Source organism: Phyllopteryx taeniolatus, chromosome 13 (genome assembly GCF_024500385.1).
Source record: "Phyllopteryx taeniolatus isolate TA_2022b chromosome 13, UOR_Ptae_1.2, whole genome shotgun sequence".
In the NCBI taxonomy this organism is placed as follows: domain Eukaryota; kingdom Metazoa; phylum Chordata; class Actinopteri; order Syngnathiformes; family Syngnathidae; genus Phyllopteryx; species Phyllopteryx taeniolatus.
The window spans coordinates 5,645,724-5,659,413 of record NC_084514.1 but is presented as its reverse complement, the minus strand read 5'-3'; the positions used below and the strand labels follow the sequence as shown (position 1 = coordinate 5,659,413).

General features: G+C 39.1%; 1 long non-coding RNA gene across 3 annotated transcripts in view; it reads right to left on the bottom strand.

Moving 5' to 3' along the window:
- The window catches only part of LOC133487903 (uncharacterized), a 29,395-nt gene extending 16,201 nt beyond the window's left edge, over positions 1 to 13,194 (bottom strand). Inside the window, exons 1-3 of one of the 3 annotated variants that reach the window (XR_009791496.1) lie at positions 12,838 to 13,194; positions 10,938 to 11,153; positions 9,423 to 9,821 (exon numbers count right to left, since the gene is read on the bottom strand). This is a non-coding gene — a long non-coding RNA (uncharacterized LOC133487903). Of the gene's footprint in view, positions 1 to 9,422; positions 9,822 to 10,937 lie in introns of those variants that run through there. The other 2 variants (XR_009791494.1, XR_009791495.1) reach the window with 2 other exon arrangements.
- Positions 13,195 to 13,690: the final 496 nt, after the last annotated feature.

Genomic DNA, 13,690 nt, shown 5'->3' with positions numbered 1-13,690 from the left:
ATCCTCACACTCAAAGGTACCTCACAAATCTGAGGTTATGAAAATGTTTAAATCATGAAAGAAAGATTTTAAAATCAGATTATTTCCCATAAAATGTATTTATTTCTCATAATATATTTTTTTAAGAAGCATATTCTAACACTATTCTGGTCAAATTGAATTTTTCCCTCACTTCACTGTAAATGAAAACTTTATTCCATACTATTATAACTTTATTTCAGTAAAATAAATGTTCTTCATTCTCATCAAATAGTGAATTTACTTCCATACAATTACATTTTTCTCCAATTATTGCATGTTTTATTTTTCTTGTAAAATTGAGACTTTTCACCGAATACAACTTCATTCCCATAAAATGACAACTTCTTTTCATGTAACCTTATTCCCTATCTTCATGGCCGGCGTAAATCCGGCACAGCGAGCAGCGCAACTATGCGCCAGAGGTGAATTGAGCAATTTTGGTAATTTTGAGGAGAGTGGGCAGGCTTTACCACTGCAGGGGTGTTTCCAGCTGATTTCAGTCACTGCCAATCAAAATGGCTCCTCTCATTCCCTTTAATGTGGCACATCTGACAGTCTCAACGGAAACATCTCTGTGCGCAAGAGGACAATGCGTAAGCGCATTGTCACTTCCCTAGCTATGGTGTGGCAAAAGATGTAACTATTCGCTGCCTTGGACCACTTGCTGCTTTTGTAGCTAGCTCTCGCCATCTTTGTTGTATTAATTTGCGTTATAGAAACTTTCTCCCATTTATTCTGCGGCAGTCGCTGTCCACCTCAGCGATGGTTCCTTTTCGGCTTGGGTTGTGGCGTTGCCATGAATATCCGTGCAGCTCCTCGGGGCTAGGCTAATGGTCGCCTCCTTCCGTGAAGAGCCCTACTAACTACAAACTGTAATTGGTGAGTTTCTGCACTGTCAAACCATGTGAGAAGGTGGGACCTCGAGGAGAAACAAGAGTCTCAGTGTAATGGACAAATGCATGGCGACTGAGGTAATGATATTTTGAAATCACGGCCTGTGAAATAATCAGAGCATGTTCTTTTAATGTTATAGTTGCCATATTGGGATCATGTATCCCATCATGCGGACGTTTGCCTTGTTTGTTGTGCAGAGCGCCGTCCGCAGACTCTGCGGTAATTAAACCTAGATGGAGCCCTATCACGTAAAGCTGCTTATGTTTAATGCAGTCGGCCACGCAGACGGACAACGGGGACGGTGGCAGGGGGCGGGGTGGGGAGGGCGACATGGCATGCAGCCTTTGCACATATAATCCCTCCACCCTTCCCCCGCTCATGTGTCCACATGACGGAAGGATGGAAAGTAGGTGTGGGCTTGTGGAGGGGAAGTTGTCACGCTGTGGCATTCAGAGAAGTTAAAAAGCATTTGATCGTGTGTGTATGCGTGTGCGTGTGTGTGTAATTTCCAAGAGGGATTTGGTTCATGGCAGATAGACTTCACTGGGCAAGACCATTGTGTAAAACGCTCTGTGTTGTGCAGATCAGCTACAGGAAGTAGCGGGACACACGCCACTTAACTGACTATCCACACACACACGCACGCACACACAGAATGGTGTGTCAAATACAAAAACAGGTTGCAAGAGTAGGCGCCTTCATGTGATAAAATATTTGGTTTACATTTGATGAAGCAGCATGTGGTTCATCACCAGAGGGTATTTCATACGCCAGTGGTTCTCAAACATTTGACCCGTTTTTAGGTCACGGTTAGAGTTACATTGAGTACAGTAAGGCAACAAAATGTAAAATATGAATTGGTGTCAAGAAAGTATGTTGAAGTGATCCATCTCGACTGAGAAACGAGCTTTTTATGTTGGGAGGGGGTTACGTTCAGCCTGGGTTGTTTGTGGAAGTTACAGAGAATCTTTTCTGCATGTATATCTTTGTGCACATTTCTGGTTCATTTCTTTTTACGCAAAACTGTCAACCATTTTTTTCAAAGAGTAATGTAGGATGCGTTTGAAGTGACAATAAAGGGAAATCTCACTAATCCATTCCAGCCTCCCCCACCCCAAAAAAGAAAACATTTTTGTAATGTATTTTTTAAAGGAGTCTTCTATATCCGAAAGCAATTGAAATCTAATGCTTGAGAGGAATGTGATTTTCTGTGCATAACACAAGCTGGAGTGAAGCTGAAGCTCCTGTTATACTTTAACATACTTTAAAAATAACATTTTTTTTTTTTTACTGAGGTGTCTTTGATGCTGTGACCTTCTTTCACTTTTTAGGTGGAATATTTGATATTCCTTCCCCAATGCGTTTGATCTGTGAGCTCAGTGCGGGGGTTATTAGACTACCCCAGGGATCAATAACACCCCGCCTGGTCAATTCATTAGAGGCGGGCAGTCATTAATGAAGCTGTCCTGGCCGTCGGAAGACAAGAATTAACAGTTAAAAAGAGCGGTGGGAAAATGAAGGCGGGCGGCTCGTGGTGGCGAAACGTGAAGCTCGTCGGCGAGCTGACGCATCCTCGAAAGGGGCAAGGATGAGGAGGCTCTGACAGGTTAGCCATTAGCGAGCCCTTACCCTCTACGTGTGTGTTGTGTGTGCGTGTTGCTCTCTAGCATGTCCTTATTGTCTTCTGTCGTTCTTTGATGCCACATGGAGAAAGAAAAGCGCTGATCATGATCAATAACCTCTGCAGCCTTTCCGCCGCTGACACTGCAGTGATCTTAACCTGCTGTAATTGGTCCGAAGCCATGAGAAGTGCGTGTAAAAATGTGCAGCAGCTTTCTTGACACTTCTACACGAGAGCTCCAAATATTGTTGGAAAATCCATCGCAGACGTTGTGCAGAGGTCATAGGTTGCTTTAACAGAGGTGCGAGAATCTGCTTATGCAAAAAGCAATTAACTTATGTTTTCTCCGGAACACTAATTAAGGATTTATTAAATTCACTCAGACAGGCTATTGATACAGTTAAAACATCTTTAGTTCCTAATTTGATGGAGACAATTATTATGAGGATATTCCTGGCCCAGGTCAAATTGTACCCAGAACATACTATACAGAGACGCCTTGCCTTGAGATACGGATGATTTTTGGCTTTGACTTGTGAGCACAACCTTGAGACATGAGCGCTGTATGGTGGCAGTGACCTCATCTCACTTCACAATAATCAGCAGTTTGGCAAATAAAATAATCATCAAAAAAGAGCCCTCGAGCTGTTTAACGACACTAGTTACTGTGAAACTAAACATAAAACATAGAGAATTACACGTCGTGTATTTAAAACAACCACAGCGTGACTTGAGGAATGTCCACTTAGCCTAATGCTAACAACTAATGCAAAACGCCATTGACACGCTAGCATCAATAGTCAGGGTTTTAGACGTTTTTCTTCGTTTGTGTACGCATGACTGTATTATACTGCCTCCTGTTGGCCGAGGAGCATCACAATGAATCGGATTGCTGCATTAAATCATGATGCGCAAACTGCTTACTTCTTTACATTCTATTTAATTATGTTATTACTCTGTTTTTATTAAGTGCAACATTATAGAATGCTATTTTTTCTTATTTAAAAAAAACAACAACTGTTTGGGAGCATTGGAAATTGATGCAGCGTGCCAATGTTTAAATAGAACTTATTGAACTGTTGAATCAAAAGGGGGGGGGGAAAAGCATCACTGCTGTGCACCAAGCATTGTGCATCATTCATTGACGTCAACACGGCCACGCATCTCCTAAACACGTGCTGGTTTTATGTTAGCACAAAGGTGCGCGCGTCAATGCTAATACATTAGCATAAAGCTGAAGGGATCCAAATTACAGGCCCTTTCAAAGCCTCCCCAGCCAAACTGGGGAGAAATTACGAGGTGGCTGTCGCAGAGGGCTGACGCCTGCATAATTGCAGCGCGCAGCGTCGCTTGGCACGCCGAGGAAGAAGAAGAAGAGGAGGAGGAGGAGGAGGCTGCGATGCGTCTCCGCTGATTGCTGCTATTTAGCACCTCCATCGTGATTGCGCTCACGCCGCCCGGGTGACAGGTAGCGGTTAATCCTTTCACGTGGCTCGTTTATCTTTCCTACGAGGCGGCCGCATCTTGTCAAGTCGACGCAAAGTCAAAGTGCTTCATTTGGGCTGTGACAAAAGGAGTTGAGCCACTACACGAGACTATGGCTGCACACGGGTAAGCCCACTGGTGGCAAGTAGCAAAGTACAAATGCATGTCCATTTTGTTCATTATCCGTGTACGCATACAGTACTATGTTCCAGGTCAATTTTGACCTGGGCCAAGCATATCTTCATAATAATTGTCTCTATCAAATTATGTACTACAGATATTTTCTAAATGCCTGAGTGAGATTAATCAATGGATGATGAGTGTTTTAGAGGAAACATAGCAGGTACTTGTTTTTGCAAGTGCAGATCTCGCGCCAGTGTCAAGGCACCCTTTGACCTCTGTATGACTTCTGTTCCTTATGTTTAGTATGTACGATCATTCTCATGCTGTTTCACTCCGAGTGTTCCGAGTCCCTAATGACCTTTCCAAGACCAACCGGCGCATGATTCTGCAGCAAATGTGGTGGAAACACAGACAGTTCTTAGGACTGTTTCGTACTCCTTCTTGAATGCTGTTACCCATTTAAAAAAAAAAAAAAAATTAAAAATGTACAGTTTCATGATTCCCACCATTGACACCATTTTTTTTTTTGATTTAACACACAGTAGTAAATGTAAAATCCATTTTAGTAGACACGGGTCTAATTTGTTCATCAAATTAGTTTTGTTTGTACAAAGACAATGACATTTTTAAAATGTTGTTTGTGTGTGTGTGTATTTTAGGTCACTTTATGAAAAGTCAAATTTCAGTTTTCAGTAAATATCTTCCAATATATGTAATATATTGAGAAACAAATTTACTGGTTCTTTAAGTAGATTCTTCAGGTTTCTGTACTTGAGTATTTATTTTTTGCCAACTTTTTACTTTTACTCCCTACATTCGAAAACAGAATCATGTACTTTCTACTCCTCATTTTGTCAAAATGGGCTTGTTGAGTTTTTTTTTCTCTCTATTTTTATGCAAAATATAAAAAGTAAATTTTCCATATTATGTCCCCTAAGATTCAACCAAATTGATTGGGAGATTGTTCATCATTGCTGCAAGATAATGACACGAAACCCACAGTTCATCAGGGACAAGAAGTGGAACACGCTAAGCCAATCCCCAGACTTAAACCCAATAGAGCATGCATTTTCATTATACAAATGATGCAATCTTCAAAGTTGCCTGTCAGATCCAGATGAAAATACCTTGAGATAAAAGCGGAAATGTTCATCTCCTGTCTCATATTTTAATGTCCCAATTTTGTTCAATAAAGAAACGATTCAGGTAACAACACTCTACGAGCTCAGTGGTTGGTTTCTGTGACGGCCATGACGCCAGGTACAGACTTGAACTTGAAGACATAATCCCCCACGACGGGATAAAGATGACCGTATTTCCATCCACTGATACCCTCGGGAGGGTCTCATCAGTATTACACAAATAGGACGATTCGGGCTTGTGTGGATGGAAGGGACCATTGGAGGATGGCAGCACAATGAGACAGGATGGAGCTCTAAGTGCTGGCAGAATGTTTTAAATAATAAAGGCACAAGGGCCCTCATGAATAGACTATTATGGGGCTTTTTCACTCTGTGCCTTTTGCCGGTGATAAAATCTTTTTTTCCCCTGAGGAAATGAAAGGAGACAGAAGTCTGTAGGAATGGGAGCAGTACGGGCTCGTCGAACTTGCACTTTTGGAATCTGAGGCCAATTATGTGACTGAATTGAGCAACTGCTTCCAATTTAAAGGGTATACAACAAATGCAATGTTTACAATTGTTGAAGATTTGGAAATTTTGCCAATGTTTTGAGTACAATATTTACCACGTTTGTGCATGTGTGTTTGCATCGGCAAACTGAATGTGACCGACAAAAACGTGGACAACTTTACTATTAGACTTTTTTCGTTTTTTTTTTTATTTATTTTTTTTTTATAAATAATATCCACTTACAGCCCATCAGTATTCCATTCGAACCCCCGTGAAGACGGCAGTTGGAATGAGACCTTTACTGTGTGAACATCAAATTTGAATGTTTTTTTTTAACCTCGTTAAAGATAATAATAGTAATTGATGATGAAAATAAGAGTAGAGACGCTTGGATGCTTAAATGTCCTTTCAGAGTTTTAGCAGAATTGCTCGAATGAAAAAAGAAAAAAAATAGAAATAGGGAAAGAACTACCCAGCTCCCAAATAAATCTATTAGTTTCAAGTAAATAAATAGCAAAACAAAAGCAGATGCAGATGCACACATTATATATATATAAAAAAAAAAAAAAAAGATTTAAAAAAATGGATTTGGAAAACCTCAAACAAACAACAACAAAACAAACAAATTAAACGACAAATAAAAAAGATAAAATAATAAATGAAAAAAATATTTTACATTTATTTTCTTTTTAATTTCAGAAATGTATATCGAAATATATGTATATATATATATATACTGAAATGAAATATATACTGTGTATATATATATATTATATAGATACATAGATAGATAGAATTATTGACTAATTTAAGGATATACAGTAATATAGTAAATGGGGAAAATCATGTGTATCCAGTATGTAGCAAGCATTGCAATCGGCCTGAGTCTCCATTCCAAAAGTTGTCCTTCCGCTCACCTCCACCCGCACTAAAGTTCAACATTTGCCGACTTGATAAGCAGCCATGATGGACTGTGCGGCGTGGCGGCTCGCCAAAGCAGCCTGTTTATTTATAGCCATCAATATTTAATTGAGTTTACTCTAATCTTCCGTTAGCGCCCGCACACGACTCTCCGCTCGCCCCTTCAACTAGGAAAATTAATTGGAGTGCAGATACTGTAAGGAGGCTGGTTCTTTAATTGTTCTGGGGGAGCAGGTAGCGTCTTGAGTGTGGATGTGCGCGTGACACAAGCCCACGCACACACACACACACACACACACACACACACACACACACAGTATATAACATTCCTTATTTGAGGGAGTCCCTCATTAATGCATACACAAACTCTTGTGACTCGGTTCGTTTTTTTCCTGCATAATTTCTACTACAATTGTACACAAAAGCTAACTGGCCGTCTGTTCAAAATAAAAATAAAAATAATTATGATTATTGTTTTATTATCGTAATTGTGAAGCATCAAAAAGTAATTGAAGGAATAAAACTTTTTTTTTTAATAGCTTCATTAAAAATACATAGAACAAAAAAGCAATTGAATGAAAAAGATATTTTAAAAATATGTAGAACATGAATAAGAATTATTGTATAAAAAGTAATTATACATTATAAAAATATAAAACTATTTAAAAATAATAATAGAGTACATACATTTTAAAATTAACATTTTCATTTATCGTGGTCTCATTTGAACAGGGGTGTGTAGACTTTTATTATCCACTCTAGCTCCCCTTTATCTAGTAGGAGGGGAAAAAAACAGCGTTCAGACATACGGACATTAAAGACTTACATGCTGAGTCCGTTTGAGCCCTGTCGCTAACCAAAACAGCAACACGTAAACAGTCTTTAGGGTGAATTCAAGTGTGGCATCGATGAGCATCATGTAAACAGTGTTAATGATCTAACATTCTTGTCTATTTTCCCTCTTTAACGACGAGCGTGGTTGCGCCACAATGTTGTGTGCGTCCACGTTGCGTAAAGCGACGCACGGGTTTTTGTTCTACCCATTCTGCCTCAATGCTTGCTGCTTCTCCATAAGATTCCTTTTATAAATGCTGTTTTTAACGCCACTGTCAGCACATACAAACACTTGCAGCTGCCACAGAGTCAAATAAACAATTAGGGCTGTCACTATTGAATATTTTTTTTTCGAATCGATTAGTCTATCAATTATTCCAACGAACAATCTGATCCAATTTTATTTTGCAAGCGAGTGGAGTCACCTGCCACCATACACTCGTATCTTAAGGCAGCAGCTTTTATTCAGAAATAGGGCATACGTACACGGAGCTTTGTGCATTTAAATTGATGTTTTCCTACTTTTATTCAATCAGCGAATGACTGTGAGAAGTCCCGTTTTGAAGCTTTGGTCTCCAGCTTATAAAGATAATAACGGTTTGCCTTTTCAAGTGTTGAAAATCAATCTTATTTGGAATACTTTTGGGGATAACACATCCGCAAAGACTCTCCTGATGGAAAGTATACAAGAAGCCAAGAAGCTTTGTGTGCGGTGATGATCGCATTCACGTTGTTAACCCGGAGGCCTCGCAGACGCCAGACTTATGCGACATGTTTTTTGTGCGTCGCTTTAAGGCGGATAACAATCCATTAAGGCGACAAGAATGGAGGATGTGAGTGGGAAGAAAAGAGATGAGAGAAGAAGATACGTGCAGATTTACAATCCGAGATGGTGTGCGTGAAGATGTTTATTTTATTTTTTTTTAATTAGAATTGTATTAAGAGTCTTTATATCGTCTGCTCTAAGCTGCCACGATCAGCATAATCCCTGTCCAAACAACACATCATCAATCTGCACCTCTCTCTCACACACGCACACACGCACACACAAAAGCCTGATGCCAGCGAAAGGAGGGAAAAGTGCACAAATGATTGAATTTAGATTAGCGTGGCTCTATTTTAATGGCTTTCAAGTAATACCACAACGCAGCCCAAGGCTTTTACAACATTCTGTGCGTGTGTGTGTGTGTGAGAGAGAGAGAGGGAGAGAGAGAATTATTATTATTATGGCATTCATTTTTTCTTTTATTATTATTATTATTTTGACTATTATCATCATCATTTTACTTACCTATTAATTAATTAATTATTCCGATTTTATCTTTATTTTTAGCATCCGAGTGCTTAATATATTGTATTTTTTTTATTTTAATATTTGATTTGTCTTTTTGACTCATATTTTTGATTTTCTACATTTTTCTGTACAGATTACAAAAAAAATATTATTTTCTATTGATATTTATTCAGTAATTGTTTCTAAATATTTGATATCTTGTATTTTCTAACATTGTGTGCATGTCAATTTTGAAGAACTTAAAAACTATCCATCCATCCATTTTCTGTACCGCTTAGTGAGCTAAGGTCGCGAGCGTGCTGGACTCTATCCCAGCTATCGTCGGCTTCATTCATTCATCTTCCGTTCCAATTATCCTCACTAGGCTTACAAACTAGATTCTGATTATGATTATTATTATCCATTTTCTGTACCACTTATCCTCACTAGGGTCGCAGCTTTATAATTCTTATTCTTATTATTAAATGCGTTACATTTCTGAAAACACCAAAATTAGATTCCTCACAGCAAAACGTCCCATTTATAGTTATAGTAAGAAATGGAATACAAACTATTTAAATGGAATTTTAGCTCTGATGCACACACACACACACACACACACGACAATAAACCTTTTTTTTATTTCACCAGAAGGTCAGTGAACAAGTTCTCTGCATGCACTGTAAAGGCCACTTTAGTGTCCAACCCACTTCCGTCACAGCTTGGTTACTCCCCTTAAAGGGCATTTCACGTGCATACAAACAAAGAAGAGTTTGCAGTTCAGTAATAAACGAGGAAAACGTTCGGTACGTCCTTATGGACCAGGATCGCTGTCTTTCGGTTTATCAATTCACTTTGAATTGATGCTGTGTGTGATTGTGTGCAGGCAGAAGTGAGGTAATATCCAATCAATGTTGTGCGCCGCCCACTCACAGTTGTAATTGTATCCGGGTTCAAAGTGCAGCTCACCGACCTGGTAAAAACATGTCCAGCGCCTCCTGCCATTTGATTGTTCTGCCTGGCATAGATAGAAGTAAAAAGATAAACTATTTGAAGCATATGGGTCATTTTCATATAATTTGATTAATAACGGTAAAGAAATGAAATTGTCCTGACACTTTCACAAATTATTACATACCTCAGAAATAACAACATCTAATTTGCTGTCTGCTATTGCATTAATGCATAATGGCTGCCACATTCTGACACTTATGATCACAGAGCCCTCTGGTGTATTGCAACAACAAAGAGGCTCCCTCTGGTGGCATCAAATGGTAACGACAGCTTGAGTGACAAACAAGGACCATTTGTAAAAGAACAACAGCAGCAAAAAGGACCTCTGAACACACTAAGATGCATTTGTGTTTTCATGGAAATTAAGCAAATTATTATAAAGCAATAGGGGGTAAAAAAATCCTACTGTACATATTCAAAAATGCAACTTGCATCTTCAGAAAACATTCATTTGCAATACATAACAAAGGCACGGCCTGAAAAGTGCGAAAAATACTTAAAAAAAAAGATGAATACACATATCAGTAACATTGATTTTCAAATATTCAAAATTCTGTGGGCTATGTATTGACTGTTATTTCTCAAATTATGTAAATGAGCCATCGAAATAATTTTGGGACCAATGAAGCAAGCGCTAGTAATTTCCCTCAGTACAGTGGTTAGGAACCACTAGCGCAGACAACAGAGTTGACGGGAGATGTTGAGCAGAGTACAAGTTGAAGTCGAGTGTGATAAGAGGTGGCATGAACAAGTCCTCTGTGGCCTCTTTCTCGCCGCGAGCAACGATCTCTTTTTGCCCTCACGGAAGAAACAGGAAGAACGTTTGTGACCATTAAAAGGACAAACAAACGATAACCACACACTTTTATCTCTGGGTATTTACCGGAGCTAAAATGGATGCAAAAATGTAATGTGAAGCGAATTAGTCGGATGAGTGTACAAAACTGTGGCCATCGTAAAACCTTTACCTTAACAGTTTGAAGTTACACATTCAGAGTGTGGAAAGAACGTACCCAATGTTCATGAAAAAAGATGAAAGCCACTCACTCACACTAGGGTACAATTTAACTTACACTCACTGACACTCTCTCTCACTCTTTCCCATCCAGTTGTTCCTCACCTTCTTGTCGTTCTCGCCCGAGTGGGAGCTCATCAGCCAAGTGCAGCAGTGACGTTACCCACTGACAAGGCAGCTGCTGCTCTTAATTACTGCACAATCTCCCCTCACTCGGCTAACGCCATTGCTGAGTTCCAATTGACGGGGCCGCCGGCTTCAACTCGACGGCTAATGTTTTGCATCAGCGAGGGGATGGGGATGGGTGGGCGTGTAGGTGGGCTGGGCAGGGTGGCGGTCGGATGGGGGTTGGGTGCGACAGCAAAAGAAGAAAGAGAAAAGGGAAAAAAACACACAAAAAAGTGCATAACTCTCTCCCAGATGGAGTGTGTTTGCCAGATCACTTGTTGCTAGGCAGAATTCAAGGGGCTCAACCATAACTACCTCACAGACCGATGGAAGATGGCTGTTTGAATGACAAATACGTACAAAAACAGCACTGTATGTCAGATGAAACAATAACTCCTCTGTATTAAATATAAAACACGTGTTGGAAAGAAAACAAAAGGCTATATTGTTGTTAATTGTTTGTATATATTACGGATATTTTTTTGGGGAACATATAAATCTGTCTGTCACGGAAACCTGTGGTTTATACTGTAGCGATAGTTTTGATGCGTTTTTACAGTATGCAGTGGTGCCTTGAGATACAAGTGACCCGACCTGGAAGTTTTTGGAGATAAAGCCATTGTTCTGACGATTGTTTTGCTTTGACTTGTGAGCACAAACTTCAGATATGAGCAAGAGTATGGTGGCAGATGACTCAATTCAACGCACTTCACAGTAAGCCGCAATTTGGCAAATATTCTCCCAAAAATGAGGCTTCAAGCTGTTTGATGCCACTCCCAGTGAACGTTAACTGTCAAACGAAGCATAAAACTCGAATTACACATTGTGTATTTAAAACAGCATAGCCTTGCTGCCTTTTGATAAAGTATGCTAACAGAAAATACAAAATGCCATTGACAGTTAGCATCAACAGTCACAGTTTTAGAAGCAATAGATATTTGAAGTGTTATACTATGTGTGCTGTATAAATAAAGGTTTGCTTAAATGATTGAAAATGTGCTTGCAGAAAAAAAAAAAAAAAAAAAGTCCCAGCATTAAAGGTGGTATGCAAATGGTGGTGCCACACAAAGACAGAAAGAAACAGCTGCACTGTGATGAATGCCCTACATTCATTCCACAGGAAGCTGGTTCATCTGTCACCACTGATGCAACCCTCCCAAACACACACGCGCACACACAGCTGGTCTCGGCAACAAACGCTCCTTTGATGCGACTTCCTGGAGGCCAAACCAGCCATCAACATCACTTCCTCTCGACTTTCTGCTCTCCCTCAGTTCTACCCCCCAATTCATACATGACATTAACCACCCCCTTCGTAAGACATGTATTAAATATAAAGTGTGGAGAAAGTCAACACACGCCGACCAAAATATCAGGAAAAAAACCCAGCAACAACAAGAAAAAAACTAGAAATTATGTTAAATATATTACCCTGTTCAGGAAATTAAATTACATTTTTAATTAAAATAAAAAAATATAAGTCACTTGCAGGAATGATCCAAATGTGTGTTTTTTTTTTTTTTTCTTTGCAAGTGCACTTGCTGTGCATCAACCCCATTAAGGCCACCTCATAGATTTAAAAATAATCAAAAATAAATAAAATAAGTTTTTCTTCGATATGTTTCCTCAACTCTCTCTCTCTCTCTCTATTGGACACCCTACCCTAATTAGTGGCCAGTTAAAGGCTTCCCCCATCTGGAGTTAAGTAAATAAACAGCCACAAACTTGAGCATAGGTGCTTGGCCATAGCCTGATGTAATTTATAATGAGCCTGTGTCATAAATAGAACTTTTAAGAAAGATGTTCTCTCATTTCGTGTTTTGTGTAGATGACTCACTTGGTACTTCCAGACCCCAACTCCAAAATCTTCCCAGAAGAGAACGCCTTGGTGTCCCAATCCTCTTTTTTTCCCTTTCTCATCAAAATCCAAGGAACAGCTGTTACAGATATTATCATTTGTATTATTGTATATAAGAATACAGATGTGTTCATATGAATATTTCGGACTTACTATTATTATATTATTATAGTACTATATTGATGTTAAGGTTAGCATGCATTAGAGATAGGAGTAGGTTACGTTTTGCTCCTTACTACTGCTTTTCAAATATGTAGAATTTTACTTTATTTTTTGGTCAAATCTTTTTTTGTTGTTTTTTCACGTTCAAAAATAGAACTCACTTCAATTCAGTAGTTTTGCCCTTGTCATGTATGATAGCTTAACTTCTATTGGTAAAAGGGGGGGGGGGGGGGGAAAAAAAAAAAAACTTACATTTTTGAGTCTTATTTTTTATCCAAAACAACTTTACATTAATTTCACAACTATATACTCTATTAGAGTTGCACGACATATCGTTTTGACATCATCAGCGCAATGCACAATAGTCACATTGCAGGTTCAGCAATGTAGGAGACAAATGAACTCAACGCATTCTCATCCAAATTCAAGTGTACCAGTACTTGAATTGTACCACTCTACCTCACCTTCAAAGACAATACAAATGTTTTATTTTTCCACAGTGGGTGTGTGCAGTTTGATAAATAGCAAACAATTCTTCAAATTAGAGGCAAAACGTTTCTGCTTCAAGCTGTTCATTTGTCACTCCCAGTTGCAGTTTACTATAAAACTGACACGTAACAAGTTTAACAAATGTCTGCTATCTTAATGCTAACTTACACAAACGTGAAAA